The following is a 25,839-nucleotide window of genomic DNA, read 5'->3' as shown; positions in this document are numbered from 1 at the left end:
ATAGAACTGGATGAAATAATACATTTGGGTTCACACAAGGCTGAAATTACATAGACTGAATAATTTCAGCAGCAATTCGACCACATTATGAATTAGTATAAATTCTTTTTTTACCCATTTGTTTGTTCATTTGTTTATTTAATCACTTTACAGCTTGAAACCAGTCCTCTTCACCCTCTCCTCACAGTCTCACAATCACACTCCCCTTTTACAGTTCCCCCTTCTCCCTCCTCTCAAAGTAGGGAAGCCCCCCAAGCTGTACCAACACACTCTGGCACATCAAGTTGCAGGGCAAAGATCATTCCCTCCCACTAAGGCCAGATAAAGTAGCCCAGCCAAGGGAAAATAATCTAATAGTAGGTAACAGAGACAGAGACAGACTCTACTACTGTTTTCAAGGGACCTACTAGATGACTGAGCTGAACATCTGCTATAAATGTGTAAGAATATAGGTCAAGCCTCTGTATTCTCTTTTGTTGGTGGTTCAGTCTCTGTGAGTCCCCAGGGGTCTAGATTAGTTGACTCTGTACATCTGTTTGTGGTGTCCTTGACACCTCTGGCTTCCTCAATGCATCTTCCCACTCTTCCACAGAACTCCCTGAACACAGCCTACTGTTTGGCTAATTGTCTCTGCATCTGTTTCAATCAGCTGCTGGATGAAGCCTCTCAGAAGACAGTTATGCTAGGCTTCTATCTGCAAGCATAACAGAATATCATTAATACTGACAGAGGTAGGCTCTCTCCCATGATATGTGTCTAAAAATTGGACCAGTCATTGGTTTGCTACTCCATCAATCTCTCTACTGTATCTTTGTCCCTACAATTCTTGTAGGCAAGATAAATTTTAGATTGAAATTTTATGGGTGAATTGGTGTCTCTCTCCCTCTACTGGAATCCCATCTGGCTACAGGAGGTGTGGTGGCTTCGGGCTCCATGTATCCTCCTGTAGGAGTCTCAAATAGAGTCACCACTATAGAAACTCAGGAGCCTCCCTTGTTCCAGAGGTGCCTACTCTATGATTTCAGATCTCTCTCCAGGTCTTTCTTCTCCCTCATGCTCATCCTGCTTTCCCCAACCCTAATTCCCACTCTCTCTCCCAACTGGTTTCCTCCTTTAATCTAATTCAGATGTCTAATTTACTTTCCATTCTGTGTAAGGTTAAGAATCTTTCCTTGGGGCCTCCTTGGCTTCTTTCGGTCTATGGATTGTACATCGTAATCCTGTTCTTTATGGTTAATATCCACTTATAAGTGAGTACATACCATGCATGTCTTTCTGGGTCGGGGTTACCTCATTCGGGATGATTTTTTCTTGTTCCATTCCATTTATCTAGAAATTGCATGTTGTCTTTGTTTTGAATACCTGAGTAGTATCTCATTGTGCAAATGTCCTGCAATTTCTTAATCCATTCTTCAGTTGTGGGACATCTTGGTTGTTTTAAGTTTCTGGTTATTATGAATAAAGCTGTTATGAACATAGTAGAGAAAATGTACTTGTTGTATGGTGAAGCATGTTTTGGGTATATGCCCAAGAGTAGTAGAGCTGGGTCTTCAGGTAGATCTATTCTCAATTTTCTGAGAAATCTCCGATTGATTTCTACAATGGTTGTACATCTTTGCACTCCAAACAGCAATGGAAGATTGTTCTCCTTGTGCCATACTCACTCCAGCAGGTGCTGTCACTTGAGTTTTTGATCTTAGGTATTCTAATGGGTGGAAGATGAAATCTCAAAATTGATTTGATTTCCATTTCCCTGATGACTAAGGGCATTGAAAATTTCTTTAAGTGTTTCTTGGTTAATAGGAACTCCTCTATTGAGAATGCTGTACCTCATTTTTTAATTGGGTTATTTGATTATTTAAAGGGGTATTGGTGTTGTATGCTTTTTCAGCATCTAAGGAGATGACCAGGTGTGCTCATTGCTAATTTTCACTTTTTTTTTAATATGGTGGATAACATCGATGGATTTTTATATGTTGAACCATCCCTGCATCCCTGGGATAAAGCCTACTTGATCATGGTGGATGGTATTTCTCATATGTTCTTGGATTTGGTTTGGGAGTACATTGTTGAGTATTTTTGAGTCAATGTTTATAAGGGAAACTGGTCTTAAATTTTCTTTTTATTTTGAGTCTTTGTGCAATTTATCAAGATGACTGTGGCCTCATATAATGATGTTGGTAATGTTCCTTCTGTTTCTATTTTGTGGAATTATTTAAGTAGTATTGGCATTAGCTCTTCTTTGAAAGTCTCATAGAGTTCTGCCCTACAACCATCTGGCCCAGGACATTTTTGGTTGGGAAATTTTTAATGACTGCTTCTATTTCCTTAGTGTTTATTAGTCTATTTAATTTTATTTAATGTTGATAAGTAGTATGAGTCAAGAAAATCAATCATTTCACTTAGATTTTCAAGTTTTGTAGAGTATGGGTTATCAAAATAATACCTAATTATTCTTTGGATTTTTTCAGTGCCTGTTGTCTCCTTTTCATTTCTGATTTTGTTAATTTGGATACTGTCTCTTTGTCTGTTACATAGTTTGGCTAAGGATTTGTTTCTCTTGTTGATTTTCTCAAAGAACTAGTTCTTGGTTTTGTTAATTTGTATTGTTCTTGTTGTTTCTAATTTATTGATTTTTATCACTGAATTTGATTTTTTTCCTACTCCTCTGGGATGTGTTTTCTTCTATTTGTTTCGAGTATGCTGTTAAGTTGGTAGTATGAGATCTTTCCAATTTCTTTATGACAGTACTTATTACTATGAACTTTCCTCTAAGCATTGCATTCATTGTGTCCCATAAGTTTGTCTATGTTGTGCCATCATTTTTATTCAGTTCTACAAAGGGTTTAGTTTATTTCTTTATTTTCTCTCTGACCCAGTGGTCATTGAGTAGACAGTTGTTTAGTTTCCATGAATTTGTAGGCTTTTTGTTGTTTCTGTTGTTCTTGAAGTTTAGTTTTAATCCATGGTAGTCTGATAAAATTCAAAGAGTCATTTCAATTTTCTTGTATCTGTTGAGGATTGCATTGGGACTGGCTATGTGGTAAATTTCGGAGAAGGTTCCATGAAGTTCTGAGGAGAAGATCTATTCTTTTGTGTTTTAATGAAGTGTTCTGTAGATATAAGTTAGGTCCATTTGATTCATGACATCTGTTAGTTTCATTATTTCTCTGTTTAGTTTCTGGATCTGTCCATTGGTGAGAGTGTGGTGCTGAAGTCTCCCACTACTAATAAGTGGGCTTCTATTTGTGATTTAACTTTAGTTATGTGGTCCATCTCTTCTTTACAGCCCTCTATCATCTTTAAAATATTGGATTTAAAGTTATTTTCAAGTGTATCAGTTATGTTAGGATATCCAAAGCTTTCTGTAGCAGCGTAGCTGTGTTCTGACAGTGCCACGATACCCTTAATCTTGTTGTTTGTGTTCTTATGTTGGCCTTTAGCAATCTGATTATCCTTGATAATCCTGGTATAGCTAGTATCAGGAAGGTGTGGCTATCCTGGATGTTCCTGGTGGAGCAGGCCTGGTACAAATGACCTGACAATGGAGCTAGATGTTCCTGGGGCTTGATATCTTTGTGAATGCCGTTTATGGGCTTGTAGGATATTGTGCTCACATCTGCTGGCTCAGGCCCAAGTGGACCTGGTGGAGTAGAGACTGGTAGGTGGGGTGGGGTGTCTAGCTTGAATATTCCTGGAGTCAGGCAGGCCTGTGTGTACCTGAGACCTTTTGGGAGTCCTCTGAAATGTTGGCTATGTAGCTCAGAGCACATCAAGAAGCTCACCTCTTAGTGCAAATTCTGTTGGAAAGTATGATAGCTTTATGAAGAATATCTCAAATTTCACATGCTTTCTGACTATATTCTCATATTTATCAAATAAAATTGGATATAAGACACAATCAGTCCATGTGAATGGTAAGATCATAGGTTTATAATTACTTATATGTTGTTTAGAGTGACTCAATATGAAAGTATTTTTTAATTATTATTATTATCATCATTATTATATTATTAATTACAATTTATTCAATTTGCATCCAAACTGTAAACTCCTCCATCATCTGCTCCTGGTCCCACAATCCCTCCCTTTTCCCCAATATGTCCCTCCCCTAGTACACTGATACGGGAGGTCCTCCTCCCTTTCTATATGACCCTAGTCTATCAGGTTTCATAAGGATGGCCTGGATCCTCTGTGACCTAATAAGGCCACATTGCCAGGGGGAGGTGAACAAATAGCAGACAACCAAGTTCATGCCAGTGATTGTCTCTCTTCACCTTACTAGGGAAACCACATGCAGACTGAGATGCCAAAAGGTTACATCTGAGCAGGGTGTCTAGGTTCTCTCCATGCATAGTCCTTGGTTGATTCATCAGTCTTTTTGAGCCCCTTGGGCCTAGATGTTTTGGCTATGTTGGTCTCCTTGTGGAGCTCCTATACCCTCTGGGTCTTTCTATCTCCCCTTCTTCCATAAGATTCCCTGTACTCTGCCCATGATTCTCAGCTATGCTGATTCTCAGGTATGATTCTCAGTATCTGCTTTAATACTCTGCTGGGTAGAGTCCCTCAACCGAAGAATGGATGCAGAAATTGTGATGCATTAACACAATGGACTACTACTTAGCAATTAAAAAATAAGGAAATCACAAAATTTGCAGGTAAATGGATGTATATAGAAAATATAATCCTGAATGAGGTAACCCAGAAGCAGAAAGATACACTTGTAAGTGTGTCTCACTTATAATCTCACTTATACTCACTTATAAGTGGATATTAGCCATACAATATTGGATGAACATACTAAAATCAACAGTCCTTAAGAAGTTAACAACAGGGGGAGCCAAGATGGCAGAGCTGGGAGAACAGCACGTCTGAGAAGCAGGACAGCACTCTCCGTGCAGAGACCAGGAGACTGAACTCGGGGCCCTGAAACTACATCGATCATATTTCCCAGGTGAGGGGAGGCTCCCACGGTGTGGGAATCGGTCAGGTCCACTCACGGCTACCCAGCCAGAACCCGGAAGAAATCCCGGGTAATGCAGGCTTTGGGTCTCCGGGGTGGAGTCGCAAGCGGACATGTCCCAGTCAATTTCCCAGGCTGATCCGTGGGCACAAGGGTACCTGAGACAGAGAGTCCCAGTCGCGGGGGGACCCCATGGGGAAGCAGGGTTGAGGGTCTGATCGCAGGTCACCCAGTCTTTCCCCGGAAGGTCTCTGCCACGATCACAGCTGAGCTCCTGCCGTGAGCGGAGAGCTTTGTGCTCAGCTCAGCGGTACAGACAAGCTGCACGCCCCAGTACAACAGGGACTGGGAACCCCGGTCCAGGGAGAGGACCCCACAGAGAAGGAAGAAACCGTGCTGCTAGGGTCACCTAGGGAAAGTCTAGCAGACTGCAGATCGCAAACAGGTGAGTACGGCCAGCAATCACAGATCTGGGCCCAAACAGGGAGCACAGAGTGATTGGAAACTCAGCTCCCGCAGACTAGCAGGTGGGCGCACACTCCGCCAGCTCAGAGGCCTGCTTCTTACCAACTATTCCTTATAGACATAACTGAGTGCCCCAAGACACCAGAACAGTACTCACCCGCCACAGATTACCTCTTGGGTTCTGGGGCACAGAGCCCCAACCTCAGACCTACAAAAGACCGGGAACCCTGAGATCAACCGCCAGATGCTGCTCCAAGGGGCAACCAGTTATCCCTAACCACGGGACACACAGGTTACAGCAGCTGATCACTAAATTTACAGCAAGAAACCCAGAAGGTGGGCAGCTGTCTCCAGGACTTCTCCTGGTGAGAGGAGAGCCCTCTTGACTAATCAGGAACACAGTTACTACCCAGGTCTCTATGCCTGAGGTGAGCTGTAGCAACTCCTGAAAAACACCAGACATCCAGGGACTATACCCAAAAAGCTGGGAAGGCTTTCTTGAGGAAAAACCATCTTCCTGCCAAAGGGATTCTCTCCACTACAACAATCCAGGAACAACCAAAAACTAAATTCAAACAACTAAGATAGCCCAATGGGTAGAGGACAGCGTAAAAGTTCAACCAACAAAAGCCAGAGCATTATGGCATCTCCAGAACCCAGTTATCCAGGGGCAAATAGCCCTAGACACCCCAGCATAAATGAAATTCAAGGAGACGACCTAACATTTATGTTCAAGAAGATGATAACAGAGGAAACAAATAAAATACGAGAAGAAGTAGAAGAAGCTGCAGCCAAACGGTATGTGGCCTTTAAAGAGGAAATGCTTAAATCACTGAATGAAATAAAAGAAACAGTGGATTGTTCAAACAAACAGCGGAAGGAATTGATGGAAAAACATGAAAATACAGTCAGACAGGGGAAGGAAACCAACAAAATAGCTCAAGACCTGAAGATAGAATTGGAAAAATTAAAAAAAAATAACACAAATGGAAGAAATTGTGGAGAAAAAGAACTTAGGGAAGAAAGCAGGAACTACAGAGGTTAGCATAACCAATAGGCTACAAGAAATGGAAGAAAGAATCTCAGGTGTGGAAGATACAATGGAAGAAATAGATGTATCTGTCAAAGAAAATGTTAAATCTAAAAAATTCCTGACACAGACCGTCCAAGAAATTTAACACAACATAAAAAGACAAAACCTAAGAATAATAGGAATAGAGGAAAAAGAAGATTCCCTGCACCAAGGCCCAGAAAATATTTTCAACAAAATCATTGAAGAAAATTTCCCCAACTTAAAGGAGAGGCCAATAAGAATACAAGAGGCCTATAGAACACCCAATAAATTAGACCAGAAAAGAAAATCCCCCTGCCACATAATAATCAAAACCGTAAGTATACAGAACAAAGAAAAAATACTAAAAGCTGCAAGGGAAAAAGGCCAAGTAACATATAATGGCAAACCCATTAGAATCACACCTGACTTTTCAACAGAGACTATGAAAGCCAGAAGGGCCTGGACAGATATCATGCAGACCCTAAGAGAACACAGATGTCAGCCCAGGCTACTATAACCTGCAAAACTATGAGTCTTCATAGACGGAGAAAACAAGATATTCAATGACAAATACAAATTTCAACAATACCTACAAACAGATCTAGCATTACAGAAGACACTGGAAAGGAAAATACAACCCAAGAAAATTAGCTACATTCAAGAAAACACAGGAAATAAATAACCTCACTACAGTAAAACAAAAAGCAACCAAGCACACAACCTTATGACCACAGCCAACATCAAATTCAAAGGATCTAACAGCCACTGGTCATTACTCTCTCTCAATATCAATGGACTTAATTCTCCGATAAAAAGACACAGACTAACAGAATGGATGTGTAAACAAAACCCAGCAATCTGTTGGATACAAGAAACACACCTAACTCACAAAGATAGACATTACCTGAGGGTAAAGGGATGGAAGACAGCTTTTCAAGTAAATGGATGCCTTCAAGAAGAAATTTGAGACAGCGCATTCAAGCAACTTAATGGCTCTCTTAAAAACCCTAGAAAAAGAAGAAGCAGACACACCAAAAAGGAGTAGATGGCTGGAAATAATCAAACTCAGGGCTGAAATCAATCAATTAGAAACAAATAAAACAATTCAAAGAATCAATGAAACCAAGAGCTGGTTCTTTGAGAAAATCAACAAGATAGACAAAACTTTAGCCAAGCTAACTAAAAGGCAGCGAGACACCATCCAAATCAACAAAATCAGAAATGAAAAGGGGGACATAACTACAGACACTGAGGAAATTCAAGCAATCATTAGGACTTACTTCAAAAGTCTATATGGAAAAACATTTGAAAATTTAAATGAAATGGACAATTTTCTTGATCGATTTTAATTACCAAAGCTGAATCAGGACCAGGTAAATCAAGTAAATAGTCCTATATCCCCCAAAGAAATAAAAGCGGTCATTGAAAGTCTCCCATCCAAAAAAATCACAGGACCAGATGACTTCAGCGCAGAATTCTACCAGACCTTCAAAGAAGAGCTACCACCAATTCTCTTCAAACTATTCCACAAAATAGAAACAGAAGGAACATTACCAAACTCATTCTATGAAGCCACAGTCACCTTGGTACATAAAACTCACAAAAGAGTCAACAAAGAAAGAGAATTGCAGTCCAATCTCCCTGATGAACATTGATGCAAAAATACTTAATAAAATACTTGCAAACCGAATCCAAGAACACTTCAAAGATATTGTCCACTAGGAACAAGTATGCTTCATCCCAGGTATGCAGGGGTGGTTCAATATACGGAAATCCATCAATGTGATCCATCATATTAACAAACTGAAAGAAAAAAAAATCACATGATAATCTCCCTAGATGCTGAAAAAGCATTTGACAGAATCCAACATCCATTCATGTTTAAAGTATTGGAAAGATCAGGGATACAAGGCACATATCTAAACATAGTAAAGGCAATATACAGCAAACTTATAGCCAACATCAAACTGAACGGAGAGAAACTTAAAGCAATCCCACTGAAATCAGGGACAAGACAAGGCTGCCCACTCTCTCCATATCTCTTCAACATAGTTCTGGAAGTCCTTGCTAGAGCAATAAGACAGTTGAGGGAGATCAAGGGGATACAAATTGGAAAGGAAGAAGTCAGATTATCACTATTTGCAGATGATATAATAGTATATTTGAGTGACCCCAAAAACTTTACCAGGGAACTCCTACAGCTGATAAACACCTTCAGCAAAGTGGCCGGATACAAAATTAACTCCAAAAAATCAGCAGCCCTCTTGTATACAAAAGACAAAAGGGCTGAGAAAGAAATTAGGGAAACAACACCCTTCACAATAGCCACAAATGACATAAGGTACCTCGAAGTAACCCTAACCAAGGAAGTCAAAGACTTGTATGAAAAAAATTTCAAGTCTCTGAAGAAAGAATTAGAAGAAGATATGAGAAGATGGAAAGAGCTCCCATGCTCATGGTTGGCAGGACTAACATAGTAAAAATGGCCATCTTACCAAAAGCAATCTACAGATTCAATGCAATGCCCATCAAATTACCAACACAATTCTTTACAGACCTGGAAAGAAAAATTCTCAACTTCATATGGAATAACAAGAAACCCAGAATTGCTAAAACAATCCTCTCCAAGAAAAGATCTTCTGGAGGTATCTCCATCCCTGATCTCAAGCTGTACTATAGAGCAACAGTTTTAAAAACTGCATGGTACTGGCATAGAAACAGAATGGTGGATCAATGGAACCGAACAGAGGACCCAGAAATAAACCAACACAATTATGGCCACCTTGTCTTTGACACAGACTCCAAAACCATACAATGGAAAAAAGATAGCATCTTCAACAAATGGTGCTGGTCCAACTGGATGTCTACATGTAGAAAAATGAAAATAGACCCATACTTATCACCCTGCACAAAACTGAAGTCCAAGTGGATCAAAGAACTGAACATAAAACCAGACACATTAAATCAGCTTGAAAAAAAAAAGTGGGGAATACCCTAGAACTCATTGGTTCAGGGGAAAACTTCCTGAACAGAACACCAACAGCACAGGCTCTCAGAGCAACAATTAATAAATGGGACCTCATGAAACTGAAAAGCTTCTGCAAAGCAAAGGACACCATCATCAAAACAAAGCGACCTCCTACAGATTGGGAAAGAATCTTCACCAATCCTTTATCTGACAGAGGACTCATATCAAGTATATATAAAGAACTAAAGAAGCTGAAAAGCAGCAAACCAAGTAACCCACTTAAAAAATGGGGAACAGAGCTAAACAGAATTCTCTGCAGAGGAATACCGAATGGCAGAGAAGCACTTAAAGAAATGCTCAACCTCACTAGCCATTAGGGAAATGCAAATCAAAACAATCCTGAGATTTCACCTTACACCAATGAGAATGGCCAAGATCAAAAACTCAAGTGACAACACGTGCTGGAATAGGTTGTGGAGAAAGAGGAACCCTTCTCCACTGCTGGTGGGAATGTAAACTTGTACAACCACTCTAGAAATCAATCTGGCATTTTCTCAGACAACTAGGAATAGTGCTTCCCCAAGATCCAGCCATACCACTCCTAGGCATATGTCCAAAAGGAGCTGAAGCACACAAAAAGGAAATTTGCTCAACCATGTTTGTAGCAGCTTTATTTGTAATAGCCAGAAGCTGGAAACAACCCAGATGCCCCTCAACTGAAGAATGGATGCAGAAAATGTGGTACATCTACACAATGGAATATTACTCAGCAATGAAAAATAAGGAAATCATGAAATTTGCAGGTAAATGGTGGGATCTGGAAAGGATCATCCTGAGTGAGTTGTCCCAGAAGCAAAAAGACACACATGGTATATACTCACTCATATAAACATACAACATAGGACAAACCCACTAAAACCTGTGCATCTGAAGAAACTAAGCAAGAGAGAGGACCCTAACAAAAATATCCAATCCCCATCCGGAAAGGCAAAGAGGATGGACATCAGAAGAAGAAGAAAACAGGAAACAATCTAGGAACCTACCACAGAGAGCCTCTGAAAGCCTCTTCCCTACAGACTATCAAAGCAGATGCTGAGCCTGATGGGCAACTGTTGGGCAGAGTGAATGGAATTTCATGTAAGAACTGGGAAATAGTAAGAGCTGGAGAGGACAGGGTCTCCACAAGGAGAGCTACAGAACAGGAAAATTTGAACACAGGGAACTTCCCAGAGACTCATACTCCAACCAAGGACTATTCATAGAGATAACCCGAACCCCAGATGTAGCCCAGGGCAGTTCAGAGTCCAATTGGGTTACATAGTAATGTGAAGAGGGACTGCCTCTGACATGAACTGACTGGCCTGCTCTTTAGTCACCTCCTCCTGAGGGGGAGCAGCCTTACCAGGCTATAGTAGAGGACAATGCAGCCACTTTTGATGTGAACTTATAGACTAAGATCAGAAAGGAGAGGAGAACCTCCCCTATCAGTGGACTTGGGGAGTGGCATGCATGCAGAGGGAGGAGGGAGGGTGGGATTGGGAGGGGAGGAGGGAGGGGCTTATGGGGGGTTGCAGAATGAATTAAGTGTAATTGATGAAAAATTAAAAAAAAAGGGAAAAAATAATTTAAGAACCTTAAATGACTTTCAAAAGTGGAGGAAAACATGGAGTTAGTCAATTTACATGGAGCACGTCTAGCCCCTCGGGGCAATGGTTTCCTGAACCTACTCAGACCTCGGACACCACCACTGCTAGTTCTAGAACTGATGCATGATGTTCCAACGAGGAGGTTAAGGCTTCTCATAATATTTCCTATAAGCCCACACCTGTTTGTTTATATCCCCCATTTTTATTCATTATTAGCCAGATAGAGCCAAGTAATTGGGGTAATGATACTTGCATTTTTGCCCAATGCTGGAATGCTAGTAAATTTACTAGCTGGTTACTCCCATGCCTTGCTGGGTGCCTGTGCCTGTTGATGCCCCTCACGCTATGACTCTCTTCAGACAGAAAAGGGATCTTGGAATTACAGCCGCCATTGTTACTGCCATCTCATTGGCGGCGGTTGGAGCTACCACCGCGGCATTAGCCAGGAGTTATACTGTGCAGACTGCTCAGACCCTGAATAACCTTTTAGCCAATGTAGCTCATGCCTTAGATGTAGAAAAAGGAATTAATGCTCAACTAAAAGGAGGCTTGATGGTGTTCAATCAGAGGATTGACCTCGTGCAGGAGCAAATTGATACCCTATGGCAAATCGCTCAACTTGGCTGTCAATGAAAGTATGCTGGACTTTGAGTCACTAGCATACAACATGAGAATTTTCCCTGTGCTGTAAATCTGTCTAAACAATTGTCAAGCTATATTTTAGGTAAACGGACTGGAGAATTCGATACTACGATGGAGCAGCTGAGAGTGGCCATTTTCATGGTAAAATTCTACCAGAGTTGACGGAGGACTAGCCACAGGATTATCATCATGGATTGCTGCAGCCATGTATCATCTGAAGGAATGGGCGGGCATGGGAGCGTTAGCAGGCCTTCTGGTGTTGGTCCCCTTGGTTTGCCTGTGGTGTGTATGCAAGATTAGAGTCTCACAACAACGTAATGCAGCCATGACCATTCAGGCCTTTACAGCCATTGAAGCAGGACAGTCTCCCCAAGCATGTTTGGCTACCATAAAAAGCTAAAATGTTACGCTCAGGATGTGAGGCTAAGCACTGCACTCAGGGTCAGCCGCTTTCGACCCAGAGAAGAGTATGTCTGATTGCATGCGGGTTGATGCCCCAGGTCCCGCCTCTGAGAAAAAGGTTTCGGTCGGGTCTGAAGCTCTTTGGGTGGATGACACGTAAATGAACATCAATACAAAGTCCCAATTTATTTCTAATATCAGAGATCAGACCTCTACTCTTGCCTGATGCGTCTAAAACAAAAAGGGGGAACTGTAGAGAGCTGCGTAATGCAGTGCCTTAAAGATGGAGCTGGTTTCCCGCCTTCCACCTTCCTGATGGTGAGTGCTCTCTGTCACAAACAACTCCACATTTGGCTAAGGCTGAGGATCTGGCTTGCTTCCATGTATGTGGACCTATCTGCATTGCCCACGTGGCATGCTGGGGTTGGCTACCCAGAGGCTATTTAAACTGTGGGCTGGCTTTCCCCAGGGTCAGGTGATTGTTCAAGGTTCCTGAATAAGTTGCATTTAAAAAAAATAAAAGAAGTTAACAACAAGGAGGACCCTATGTAATATGCTTAATACTCATTCAGAAGGGCAAAAAAGATACATATAGGAAGTATGAGAAGACAGAAAACAGGACAGGAGCCTGCCACAGAGGGTCACTGAATGTACAAGTCTTTTTATTAAAAGTGTTTTTTATATAAATATTGGGCAAACTTCTTGAGAAAGAGCATCTGTTTGTCCCACTTTGACCCAAGGCCTATTCTTGGGACAATCATCATTGGTCTCCTGTCAATATCACACAACACAAACATGGTATTTGAGAGACTCAGCTTATGATTATAGCATATAGTATGTATTTATATGACATGTGTATAAACACCTCAAGAGTTTGCTTTAAAAAAAAAAGTAAAAATATCTCTGGGCTTCACAACACTTTTTATTGCTGTTACTACTTAACAAATAAGAAAACTTATCAGCCATACATCTTGCTTTGAAGAGGAAGATGCCATGAAGAGATATTTTAAGGAGCTTAAGGTTCTAGGAAAATGGCTCAGTGGTTATGAGCACTGTCTTTTCTTCTAGTGGACCCAGAATCCACATGGTAGCTTACAGCCATCTGCAACTCTGGTATCAGTGGCTCTGATGACCTCTTAATACCTCTGCAGACACCAGGCACATAGTGCACAGATATTCCAGGCAAAACACCCATACACACAAAATATATTTTAAAATCGTTATAACTTTATTATATAATTCAGTGCATTAAGAAGTCATATATATAGAGGCATTAATGCCCCTCACTGAATTTAAACAATAGTTCTTCAAAGAAAACCTGCTACAACCTCATAATTTTATTGGCATTCTTTTTCTCATCAACTACCAATTTAGTTTCAAAACTTTGATAATACCTTGTGATATGCCCCGAATTACATGTAGGGAAAAAATACAGAAAATTAAGGAGAATCTTTGTTTTCATGGTTTGAGCAGAGAAAGAAAAACAAAGTTAAGGACAGGTAAAAGACCTAACAATTGTAATGGAGTAGTCAAAATTCTAAATTGAAAAAGGAATTAATAATTAGAAATAGAAGCATTGCAGCAAGAGTTTGTGTAAGCTATAATAAAAAGCCTGGAATTAATATTTTCATAGTAAAAAGGAAAGCAAATTAACAAAAATGGTTGATTTCAGACATCTTTAAATTATGAAAAGTATTTTTTTCATTTTTGATCCATTATTTTATAAATTAAAAGAGATTTTTTTCAGTAATATTCTCTGATTACAGCTTTCTCTCCTCCAACTCTTCACATATCTTCCCCTCTCAATCACGTCCATACCCTTTCTTTCTGTTTCTCATTAGAAAACGAATAGGCAACTACAAATTAATAACAAGATAAACTAGAAACAAACATTCAGAATAAGACAAAACAAACAATCAACAAAACCAAACCAAACTAAAGCAAGCCAACCAACCAACCAACCAACAAAACAACCAAACAGAAACCAGAAGAAAAGAAACCAAATACACCTTTGTTAACCATCCTCCCATATGTCTTGCTAAAGATTTATGATCCTCCCTAGAAACAAGACACTAAAGGGGGGCAAGCTCGAGCCAGCAGTACTTCTCATGCTATTTTTTCCTAAGAAGGAGCCCATTATTTTTCACTATTCTTATAATGCTTTTAATACTAAATCTAATTCATTATTTTTCTTAAAATTATTTTTCTTCCATTCTATTCTTATTAAAGCTTTTAGTAATCTATCAAAAACATATTTCCTTGAATAGTTAATTGTGCTGTTTCAGGAATCATAGAAAAAGATAAAAAAAAAAAACCCTCATTAATCCACCCCCACAACTGCAACCGAAAAAGAGTAGAGACCTTACAATGCGTCTTTTTAACTTAGGTGGTCGGGGAAATCTGCCATTGACCTCCAGGGAGCGAATTTCCAAGGAAAGCATATCTCCCGCCCTGTAGCACAATCTATTGATATGCTACACTGGCAACACTGGAATGGGTGTAGCACTTATTGTATAAGATTTTGAGTGTTCTGATTTAGCATTTGATATAATATTTATAAGCTGAAATGTTAAAATTGATGCTTGCATTATTTTCTTATTGACTTATTTATTCTGCTTTCATATGTAAACTTGCTTAAGTCATACATATTGAAAGCCTGACCTTCCTTTATGGAATTGCATTTAAAACATTTTTCAAAAATCAGATAGACACATTTTGTTGCTTATGTACCTTGGCACATCAACCACCCCCTCCACTGGAGTTTACATTATAATAAACTCTGAAAAGTTAATAATAGATTTAGTGCTCCCTCCCATTTTGACAAAATTTCTTGCCTATTATAGTATTTGTATTTTATATATACAGGTTACAATAAGTCTATCTAGTCTACCAAAAGATGTTGTTCCTGTGTCAATGGAAGCATCATTAAATCACAAGATGAATTTGAAAAAAACACTTGCATCTTGACCATATATGGTGTTCCAGTACTGAGGAAATGCTGTAGAATATTACTGTTATTTTTTCATCACGTTGTATATTTTAATAGTGATTTTAATTTGGCTAAAATATTTATCATTTTTATATTTCTAAAATAATTATAATGATATAATCATTTAATATACATGTCATAACATAAAAAGGGAAAAATAAAAAAGTGCGCAAAATTCCATTGTGAAATTATAAACACATTTAAAACATAAATTACTATCTCTAACCATGTGTATAATGATGAATTAATTTTAAATGATGCAGCTGTATTTGTTTATAGACAGACTGTTAGGGTCTTATAGCTTTTGTGAATGCAAAACACATTTTAATTACACAAAAGTCATGCATCAGCATATTTTTAAATTATTCTTTCTCAGTCTGCAGTTTTATGGTACGTGATGTGAAAGGAAAACTGTTCATTGCTTATAACCATATTTCTTTAGATTTTGATTGGTGGTCTTTTGCCCATGCCTCAGTAGTTTGCCTCTCACACACAAACACATGGTCAGCACTAAATTGACTCAGTAAGTTATTAATAATGATGATGATGAAATGATACTACTACTAATAATAATTAATATTACTACTACTACTAGAGTAATATCAATAATAATTATAATTATAGTAATAATTCGAAGAACATGAATTCAGTAGGGAGATGTCTGGTGAAGCTCATGAAGAGTTGGAGAACAGTTGTTGGGGTGAATAAGATCATGTATGAAATTTTCAAAGAATATTTTTTAAATAAGAAGAAATCATGAATAACTACTAACACTCAAATAAAGAAAACCTTTATATACCCAGTAATCTGTGTATCATAAAACTGACAATAAATTCACTAGATTGAACTGAGTGTGCTAAATTTAAAGTCAACAAAGAAGGAGTGTTTTAAGTAGTTGAAAACTTTAATGTCTATAATTTCAGGCAGGTAGGGAAGCATCTAATTTATTCTTTGTAATTCAACTATTTGACATATCAACATTTACATGAACACAGGTTCATATCTAATAAAATGGTGAAACAATGACATAGTAGCCAGTGTATTTTCTGTTTGTTTAATAAAAAGAAAAAGAATTTTGGCTGCATATCTCCTCTTTCCCTCCTCACAATGGTCTCCATTTGTAAAATATACATCCTGACAGTGTGTGTGTGTGTGTGTGTGTGTGTGTGTGTGTGTGTGAGTTGTGTTGTGTTTGTGGGTATTTCTTACATCTATATCTAAAAAAATATATTTAGTTAAGTATAATAATATATTGCTAGCTTTTAGTTTAACACAGGGATATAGCTACCAGAGGAAAAATACATTTGAAGTAAATTATCCAGTTTCATCCTTTTTATTTTGCTACACTAGAATGAGGTAATTACACAATTTTGTGTTCGTATAGAGACAAATAAAAATCCCACAACTTTTAGGTATTACCACTAACAAGAGGAAAATATATGTAAGTGATTAGATTTATGTACACATACAAATACCCTTGTATGCACAATTCTAGAAAGAATATATATCTCTAATCACTAAAAACAATGTATCAGATCTTTTCCTTATTTAACTTTCTAAGTTCTGTTTGAGCGTCCTACTGATCAAAACCAACATAATATTATAATATTAGTCTACAAGGGAGATAAGGACTTGTAATTTGTAGGAGTCAACCTCACAGTTATATAGCAGAACAAATAAAAACAACAAAAAAGGATCTAAAATGGCTTCATCTTTGTTAGAAAAAAAGTGTGCACAGTGTGGAGAGATAATTAACACTTGACAGTTAAAACAAACAAACAAACAAACCTTCTGATGCAGAATTATGTTTTTATGAGATTTTTCTTTAAAGTAAAAGAAAAATAAATGTTTTATCAGACAAACAGACTGTTATGAAAACTGCTTCTAGTAAATTCGCCTGCAAGAAATGTCAGAATGACTTCAAAAAGAAAGGAAATGAAAAAGGTAAGACACTTAGATCTACACAAAAAGAGGGAACATAGTAGTAAATGAAAAAAAAATTAAATAAAAACATTTCTTTAGGTGTATAGATTTCATTATGTTTATCATATCTTATAGGTCTATATAAGTGAGTATATACCATGATTGTCTTTCCTCTTCTGGCATACTTCACTCAGAATGATCATTTCTAGATCCCACCATTTGCCTGCAAATTTCATGATTTCCTCCTTTGATTGCTGAGTAGTATCCCATTGTGTAAAAATACCACAATTTCTGTATTCATTCTTCTGTTGATGGACATATGGGTTGTTTCCAGGTTCTGACTATTACAAATAAAGCTGCTACAAACATGGTGGAGCAAATGTCCTTGTTGTGTACTTAAGCAAATTTTGTGTCTATACCTAGCAGTGGTATAGCTCGGTCTTGAGGAAGATAAACAAGAAAGCAGACACGGGCTAAGATAATCAATACTCACTTAGAAAGACAAATGGATGTAGGACAGGAGCCTACCACAGAGAGCCTCTGAAAGACTACCTAGCAGTGTATCAAAGCAGATACTAAGGCTCATAACCAAACCTTCAGCAGAGTGCAGGGAATCATATGAAAGAAGGGGAGTTAGTATGAATTGGAAAGGATAGGAACTCCACAAGGACCAAATATATCTGAGCACAGGGGTATTTTCTGAGACTGACACTCCACCAAGGACCATGTATGGATATAACCTAGAACATCTTCTCAGATGTAGCCCGTGGTAGCTCAGTAAGTAATTGGTTTCCCATAGTAAGGGGAACAGGGACTATTTCTGAGAGGAACTTAATGGCAGGCTCTTTGACCTCCCCACCCCCCCAAAGGAGGAGCAGTCCTGCTAGGCCACAGAGGAGGACTTTGCAGCCAGTACTGAAGATACTTGATAAAACAGGGTCAGATGAAAGGGGAGAAGGTCCTCCCAATCATTGGACGAAGAAAGGGGCAGGGAGGAGATGAGGGAGGGACAGTGGGATTGGGAGGGAATGAGGGAGCAGGATACAGCTGGGATACCAAGTTAATAAAATGTAACTACTATTACTAATAAAAAAGCACATTTCTTACTTTCATTGATTCTTAAAAATAGTTATGCATTCAATATAATAATAACAAAAATAATGAGCAATTGATGTTTCTGAATAAAATGAGTCAATAACGACTATGTTATATAAGGTTCAAGGAGTAGGAATTGGGAATATATTATTTTAAGTGCTTCACTACCTGTGAGAAATGAAGGAAATGTAGAAACATAGAGAAAATGTTACATTTGCACTATTTCATCCAACATCCTGACTATCCCTAAAAAAAAGACTTCATATTAGGTACTACATAACTGTAACCATAAATTATTTCACTTTTTTGCTTCTTAAATATCAAGTGGCATTTAGAAAATAAATGAGATATAGGTTAAAGCAAGCAACTAATACAACACTTATTTTCCAGTGGATTTAGCTACTGTTATTAACCAATTTGGTATTCAAAAATTGAGTATTTTTTTAATACTTTCAGAAACCATTATTGGTCATTCTTATTTCCAAAGTGATGATTTATTGAGGGAGAAATTCTCTAAATTTCTTCTATTTTCTTTATAAATTCATTCATATCTTGCATGTTATTCTGTCTTCCAGCACACTGAAAATAATACCTCAGAATATTTTAAAAATTCCCAAACTTTGTCAAATGAAGTTTGAGGATGGAAATTTACACTTGCTTTTGGAATTTAATCTGTCTCTATGTTTACTGTTTTTGAGGCTGCATTTGAGTTCATCTGAAGTACATTCTGTGGTTTCATTAACACATACTGTTTTCAGGCATCAGTGAGTATCCTGTTTACGGGGCTTGGTAAAATTGTTTAATGAAAGAATAAATGGTCGTTATTTGTGCATTTTAAGATAGTTTTAAGCCTGTCCACAATTCTACAAGGTCTTCACCTCTCTATTGTTTGTCCTTTTTCTTCTTTCCTTAACAAATGCCTAATGATATTTAATATATATATATGTGTGTGTGTGTGTGTGTGAATCTAGGTGGAAACAAGAGGTCCTCTCTATCTCCTTCCTCTTTCTGTTCTATTCATCATATTAGAAAAAAAGGCACATAAATCTTTATTTGCTTTTACAACTTTCCCCCTTTTATGATGAGGATATAAAAGGATGAAAATAAAACTTAGCCTTTGGATGTCTCTATCTCGTACTTGAAAGAACACTTGGAAATGTTTCACGTGATCACAATACTTGAAAAACCATGAAAATCTATGGAATTCCGAATTCCAGACTGCACAGTATATGGATGGATCTTCAGTTTCTGTATTTTGTTTACTAAGAAAACACATTCAATTCCCCTCAAAAGAATAATCAAAATTAAAATTTAGTTTAATTACTGGATGCAAATTAATGATATTTTGATCAAAGGAGCCAAAACTAACAGAGCCAAACCAAGAACTCTAAAGGCGAAGCTTGATTTTGCAGTTTCCTAACAGGTGCAAAATTATTACATTTCCATTTTTTTTTTTTTGTATTTTATTCTTATTATTTTACAATTTAGTCACTTTGTTACCCAGTTGTAGCACACTCCCAATATCCCCCTGGTCCCACCTTCTCTCTCTCTTTCTACCCTATCTCTCTCCCCTACTCCACTGAAGGGGGAAGTCCTCCTCCTCTACTGTCTGACTCTACCCTAACAGTTCCCATAAAGACTGTCTGGATCTTGCTTCTCGGTGGACTTGCTAGGTCGCTTCACCAGGTAGAAATGATCAAGGAGAAGGCAACTGAGTTCGTGTCAGAGAATGTCTCTTATCTCCTTACTAGGGAACCTACATGGAGACCGAGCTGTCTATGGGCTATATCTGATCAGCGGTCAACGTCTTCTTTATTCAATGTCTTTGGTTGTTGAATCTGTCTCTGCAGTGACCCTGAACCCAGATTTTTTAATTTCTTGGTCTTTTTGTGGAGCTATTTCCCGTGCAAGTCCTTTTATATCCCCTTTCTTCTTTAAGAGTCCCTGTGGTCTGTCTATAAATTTTAGTATGGAAAATATGGAACAATTCATGAATTTGTGAGTCATCCTTGCACAGAGTCATATTAATCTTCTCTGTATCGTTGCAATTTCAGTATATGTGCTGTTGAAGCAAGCACTTACTTTTCCACTTTAAAGAGGCAAATTAAGATTTTATTTTGAACACATGAATTCGAAGCTACTATGGAATTGTCATAATTACCTAGAATTCATTTAAACATATTAAAAACTTTCTATTTACCCTTTCCTTTACAGAGATAGATTGGTTCAGTTTTTCAATAAAAGTGTATGTGATGTATATGCTCAATGATATTTAAAAAAAATATTGAGCAACCAATTTCATATTGAAAAAAAAACACCCAGAATTGCTAAAACAATCCTGTACAGTAACAGATATTCTTAATATATCTCCATCCCTGATTTCAAGCTGTACTATAGAGCAACATTAATATAAACTGCATGGTACTGGCAGATAAACAGAACAGTGGATCAATGTAATCAAATTGAAGACCCAGAAATAAACCCACACACCTACGGATCCTTGATCTTTGACAAAGAAGTCAAAACCATACAGTGAAAAAAAGACAACGTCTTCAACAAACGGTGCTGATATAACTGGAGGACTACATGCAGAATAATGCATATAGAACCATATTCATCACCCTGCACAAAATTAAAGTCCAAGTGGATCAAAGACCTCAACGTAAGACCACACACAGTAAATCTGTTACAAAAAAATTGGGGAAGAACCTTGAACTCATTGTCACAGGAAACAACTTACTAAACAAAACACAAACAGCATAGGTTCTAAGATAAACAATCAATAAATGGGACCTCATGAAACTAAAAAATCTTCTGTAAAGCAAAGGACACTGTTGTCAGAACAAAACGACAGCTTATATATCTAGAAACGATCTTCACTACCCCTGTATCTGAAAAAAGGCTCATATACAGAATGTATAAAGAACAAAGGAGTTAAACAGCAACAAATCAAGGAATCAAATTTTAAAAATTTAAACAGAGAATTCTCAATAGAGGGATATAGAATGGTAGAGAAGCACTTAAATGTTCAATGTACTTAGTCATCAGGGAGATGCAAATCAAAATCACCATGAGATTTCTCTTTACAACCATCAAAATGGCTAAGATAAAAAGCACAAGTGACTATACATGCTAGAGAGGATGTGTATAAAGGGGAATACTCTTCCATTTCTAGTGGGAATGTAAACTTGTACAACCACTTTTGAAATCAATTTCCTGCTTTCTCAGACAATTAGGAATAGTTCTACCTCATGATCCAGCTATAACATTCCTAAACATATATCCAAAATATGCTCAATTATACAATAAGGACATTTGCTCAACCATGTTTGTGGAATATCTATTCATAATAGCCAGAATCTGGAAACAACCTAGATGTCCCTCAGTGGCGGAATGGATACAGAATTGTGGTACATTTCCCAAACGGAATTAAAGTTATTAAATTATTAAGTTATTAAAATCAAGGAAATAATGAAATTTGCAAGCAAATGGTGGGACCTAGAAAAGATCATCTTGAGTGAGGTAACCCAGAAACAGAAAGACACACATGGTATATACACACTTGGAAGTAGATATTAGACATATAATATAGGATAATCATACTTAAATCTGTACTCATAAAGAAGATAAACTACAAGGAAGTCCCTACTGTAGATGCTTAATCCTCATTCAGAAGGAAAAAAGCAATAGACATCGGAAGAAGGAGAGGAAAGTGAATATGATAGGAGCCTACAAGAGAGGACATCTTCTAGACTGTATTGATAGAGTTAGCAAACCAGAGGCTGAAATGTATAGCCAAACTTTGGGCAGAATGTGAGTAATTTTATGAAAGAAGCCACAGATTGAAAAACCTGGATAGGACAGTAGCTCCAAAAAGAGAGCAATAGAAAACAAACAAACAAACAAACAAACAAATAAACTAAGTCCTGGGGGCTTTGAAGAGAATGATGCCTCAATAATTTCCAAGCTCTTCCTCACTTTTTCGTCTAAGAGGTTTGGGGTGTCTGGTTTTATGTCGAGTTCTTTGATCCACTTAGACTTCAGTTTTGTGCAGGGGGATATGTATGGATCTATTTTCATTTTTCTACATGTAGACATCCAAGTAGACTAGCAACATTTATTGAAGATGGTATATTTTTTTTCTTTGTCTGGTTTTGACATCTTTGTCAAATCAGGTGTACATGACTGTGTGTTTTTTTTTTTTTTTTTTCAAGGCTTCTATTTGATTCCATTAACCCACCAGTCAGTTTATGTGACTGTAATATGCAATTTTTACTACTGTTGCTCTAAAGTACAGCTTGAGATCAGGGATGGAGATACCTACAAAAGATCTTTTATTGTAGGGGATTATTTCAGTGATTCTGGATTTCTTGTTATTCCATATGAAGGTGAGAATTTTTCTTTCAAGCTCTATAAAGAATTCTGTGGGTAATTTGATGGGAATTGCATTGAATCTGTAGATTGCTTTTGCTGGAGCTGGATGTCCTGAGGTCATATCTGATATTTCCTGCACCATGGGATTTCTTCCCAACAAGAAGACCCAATGTGTGGTGTTTTGGGGCCCTCAGTTCCGTCTGGGATGGTGAATAGAGCATGCAGGCAAAGTGGCTTAACCTCCCTGCTGACTGGGAGCCTGGGTGCTTGGGTGCCTGGGCACATGCAGGGACCAGGGAACTTATCCTGAGAACTTTTCAGGTACAAAGGTTGGCTGATTGCCCTAATGTCTGATGTCGGACCTGCTATTTTCCTCACTGTGGGGTTTTCTCCCTACAGACATACCCAGTCTCTGGTGCCCTGGGGCCCATAGTTCAGTCTGGGATGTATGATCAGTGCATAAAGATGTGTGGCTCCGGACTGTTGACTGAGTGCCTGCCAGGACCCTGTAAATCTTCAGTGATTAAGTTGTGTTACCTGAAACCTATTGATTCCCACACTGTGGGGTTACCTCTCACCTGAGAAACACAATCACTTGTGTTTTAAGGCCCAAAGTTCTGTCTGCTGGTCACTGTGCTGTCACTGTTGTGCTGTTGCTCAGAAAGAGTGTCCTCCCTGTGCTGCCATCTTGGATCTCCCCTCCTTTCCTGCATCTTAATCCCATGTAACAACTAATCTGATCCCTTCATACAATTCTATAATTTTTAAAGCAACACAGAAATGGAATTCTTTATTGTGTGACATTTTAAGACTGGCCTTATTCACTTAGAATAATTCTCTGTAGATATTCAAATTAGTATGTATATCTGTTTTGTGTTTAACTATTCAAAAACTTAAAAGCCTCCAGAGTGTTTCTAATTTCTTTTTCTGTTACCTATGTAACTGTGAACACTCAAGTAAAAGGTTTTCTTAGAAAAGTTTCCATTTTTCTAGTAACTAATGCCTCTAAATGAAATTTCTGTACAGTGTTTTTTTCAAGTTGTATAAAGTAGCCAAAAATTCTACAGAGTAGCTGTACTATTTTACATTCTTCATAATAATTTGTAAGTAATAAATAAATTTCATGTCCTTGAGATAATTTGGTATTGTCACTACTTTTTAGTCACTGTAATATATATTTAGTTATATCTTATTAAAATTGAATTTTGCCTGTATTAATTGAAAATTATGTTAACCTTTTTTCACAAGCCTATTTGGCATTTATGTTTCCAAGTTGTCCCCACTCCACCTCCTCTGTAGCCTGGATCCACCCTTCCTTCATTTACCTTCAGAAAAAAAGCAGGACTACCAGTGATATTAAATGAACACTGCATACAAAGAGGCAATAAGCTTAGACATAAACATTAATCTCAATGCTGCATATAGCAACCCAGTAGGTCCAAGAGTAAGAGACACCTCCATTCCAACTGTTATGAGTCCTACAAAAAATCCAACCTTAACAACCACAATATGAATGCAAAGAACCTAATGCAGACCCATGCAGGCTCCATAGTTGCTGCTCCATTCTGTGAAGCCATATTATCCTTGCTTGGTTGATTCGATGTGCCCTGTTTCCCTGGTGTCTTCAACTTCTCTGGCTACTAGAATCGTTCTTTCTCCACTTGGAGTGGGGGTTCCCTGAGCTCTGGCTAATGTTTGGGTGTGGGTCTATACATTTGCACACATTAGCTGCCAGAGGAAATCTCTTTGCTGATCAAACTAAGAATATCGTTAAGGAATCACTTCACTTATTTATTTATATTTATTTATTTATTTATTTTTGTCAGTCATCTTTGGTTTTACCCTAAGTTCTGAGCCATCATGCTTTTAGTTCCAAGGCAATATCAGTCATGGGTTCCCTCTAAAGTCTTAGGCCTCAAGTTAGACCAGTTATTGGTTGACCACTTCCACAAGCTCTGAGCTTTTTTTCATAGCACATCTTGTAGACAGGACAGGTTGTAGTTCAAACATTTTGTGGCTGGGTTGCTGTCTCAATCCCACTACTGGAAGCCTTTTCTGATTATAAAAGATGGCCAGTTCTGACTCATTATCCTCCTTAACATGAATCCTTACTAGGATAACTTTCATAGATTCCATGAAGTTTCCACTGCACTAGGTTTTATTTTGCCCTCTAAATCCCCCTTCATTCCTGTCGTCTCTCCCTCCATTCCTCCCCTTTACACCTGATTTCTACTGTTCCCATGTCCATGCACCCCTGTCTATTCTGCTTTCTCTTCCCAGGGAAATCCATGTGTCTTACCTGGAGCCATCCAGATCACATAGCCTTTCTGGATTATAACCATTACATTCCAGTCTGTGGATTATAGCATGATTATTCTTTACTTTACAGATAATATCCATTTATAAGAGAGGACACAACATGTTTATCTGGGTCTTAGTTACCTCAATTAGGATATTATCCTAGTTCCATCTATTAGCCTGCAAATTTCATGATGCCATTATTTTTAACAGCCAAATAATTCCCCATTGTGTAATTACAACACATTTCTTTAACCCATTCTTTTGTTGAGGGACATCTAGTTTTTTTTTTCCAGTTTCTGGCAATTATTAATAAAGCTGCTATAAACATAGATGAACAAGTATCCTTGCGGTAGAGTAGAGTATATTTTTAGTATATGTCCAAGAGTGGTATATCTAGGTCTTATGGTAGATCGGTTTCCAATTTCTGAAGAATTACCATCTTGATTTACATAGTGGCCTTACAATTTCGCATTCTCACCAGCAATGGAGGAGTGTTCTCCCTCATTCCCCATCTTCTCCAACATAAGTTTTCACTTGTGTTATTGATCTTACCCATTCTGACAGGTGTAATATAGAATAACAAAGTAGTTTTGATTTACATTTCTTTGATAGATAAAAATGTTGAACATTTCCTTTAAGTGTTTCTCAGTCATTTGAGGTTCCTTTATTGAGAATTCTCTATGTATATATGTACCCCATTTTTTCTTTGTTTTAACTTTTATTAATTATATTTTAGTCTTTTGTGTCCCCTGATAAACCCTTCCCTCCTCCTCTCCTGATTCCACCCTCCCTCCCCCTTCTTCACGCATGCCCCTCCACAAGTCCACTGATAGGGGAGGTCCTCCTCTCATTCCTTATGATATTAGTATATAAAATCTCTTCAGAAGGGGATGCATTGTAATCTTCTGTAGCCTGGTAAGACTGCTCCCCACTCAGGGGGAGGTGATCAAAGAGCAGGCCAATCAGATTATGTCAGAGGCAGTTCCTCTTCCCATTACTATGGAACACACTTGGACA

General features: G+C 38.1%; 1 non-coding gene across 1 annotated transcript; it reads right to left on the bottom strand.

The window, feature by feature from the left end:
- Nucleotides 1-20,119: 20,119 nt before the first annotated feature.
- LOC132651556 (U6 spliceosomal RNA) lies at nt 20,120-20,225 on the bottom strand. The gene has a single exon (XR_009589165.1). It is a non-coding gene; the product is annotated as a U6 spliceosomal RNA (small nuclear RNA).
- Between the last annotated feature and the right edge of the window lie 5,614 nt (nt 20,226-25,839).

The sequence above is a fragment of the Meriones unguiculatus genome (assembly GCF_030254825.1).
Source record: "Meriones unguiculatus strain TT.TT164.6M chromosome X unlocalized genomic scaffold, Bangor_MerUng_6.1 ChrX_unordered_Scaffold_31, whole genome shotgun sequence".
In the NCBI taxonomy this organism is placed as follows: Eukaryota; Metazoa; Chordata; class Mammalia; order Rodentia; family Muridae; genus Meriones; species Meriones unguiculatus.
The sequence above is the reverse complement of the archived record's forward strand: the minus strand, read 5'-3'. Positions and strand labels throughout refer to the sequence as shown.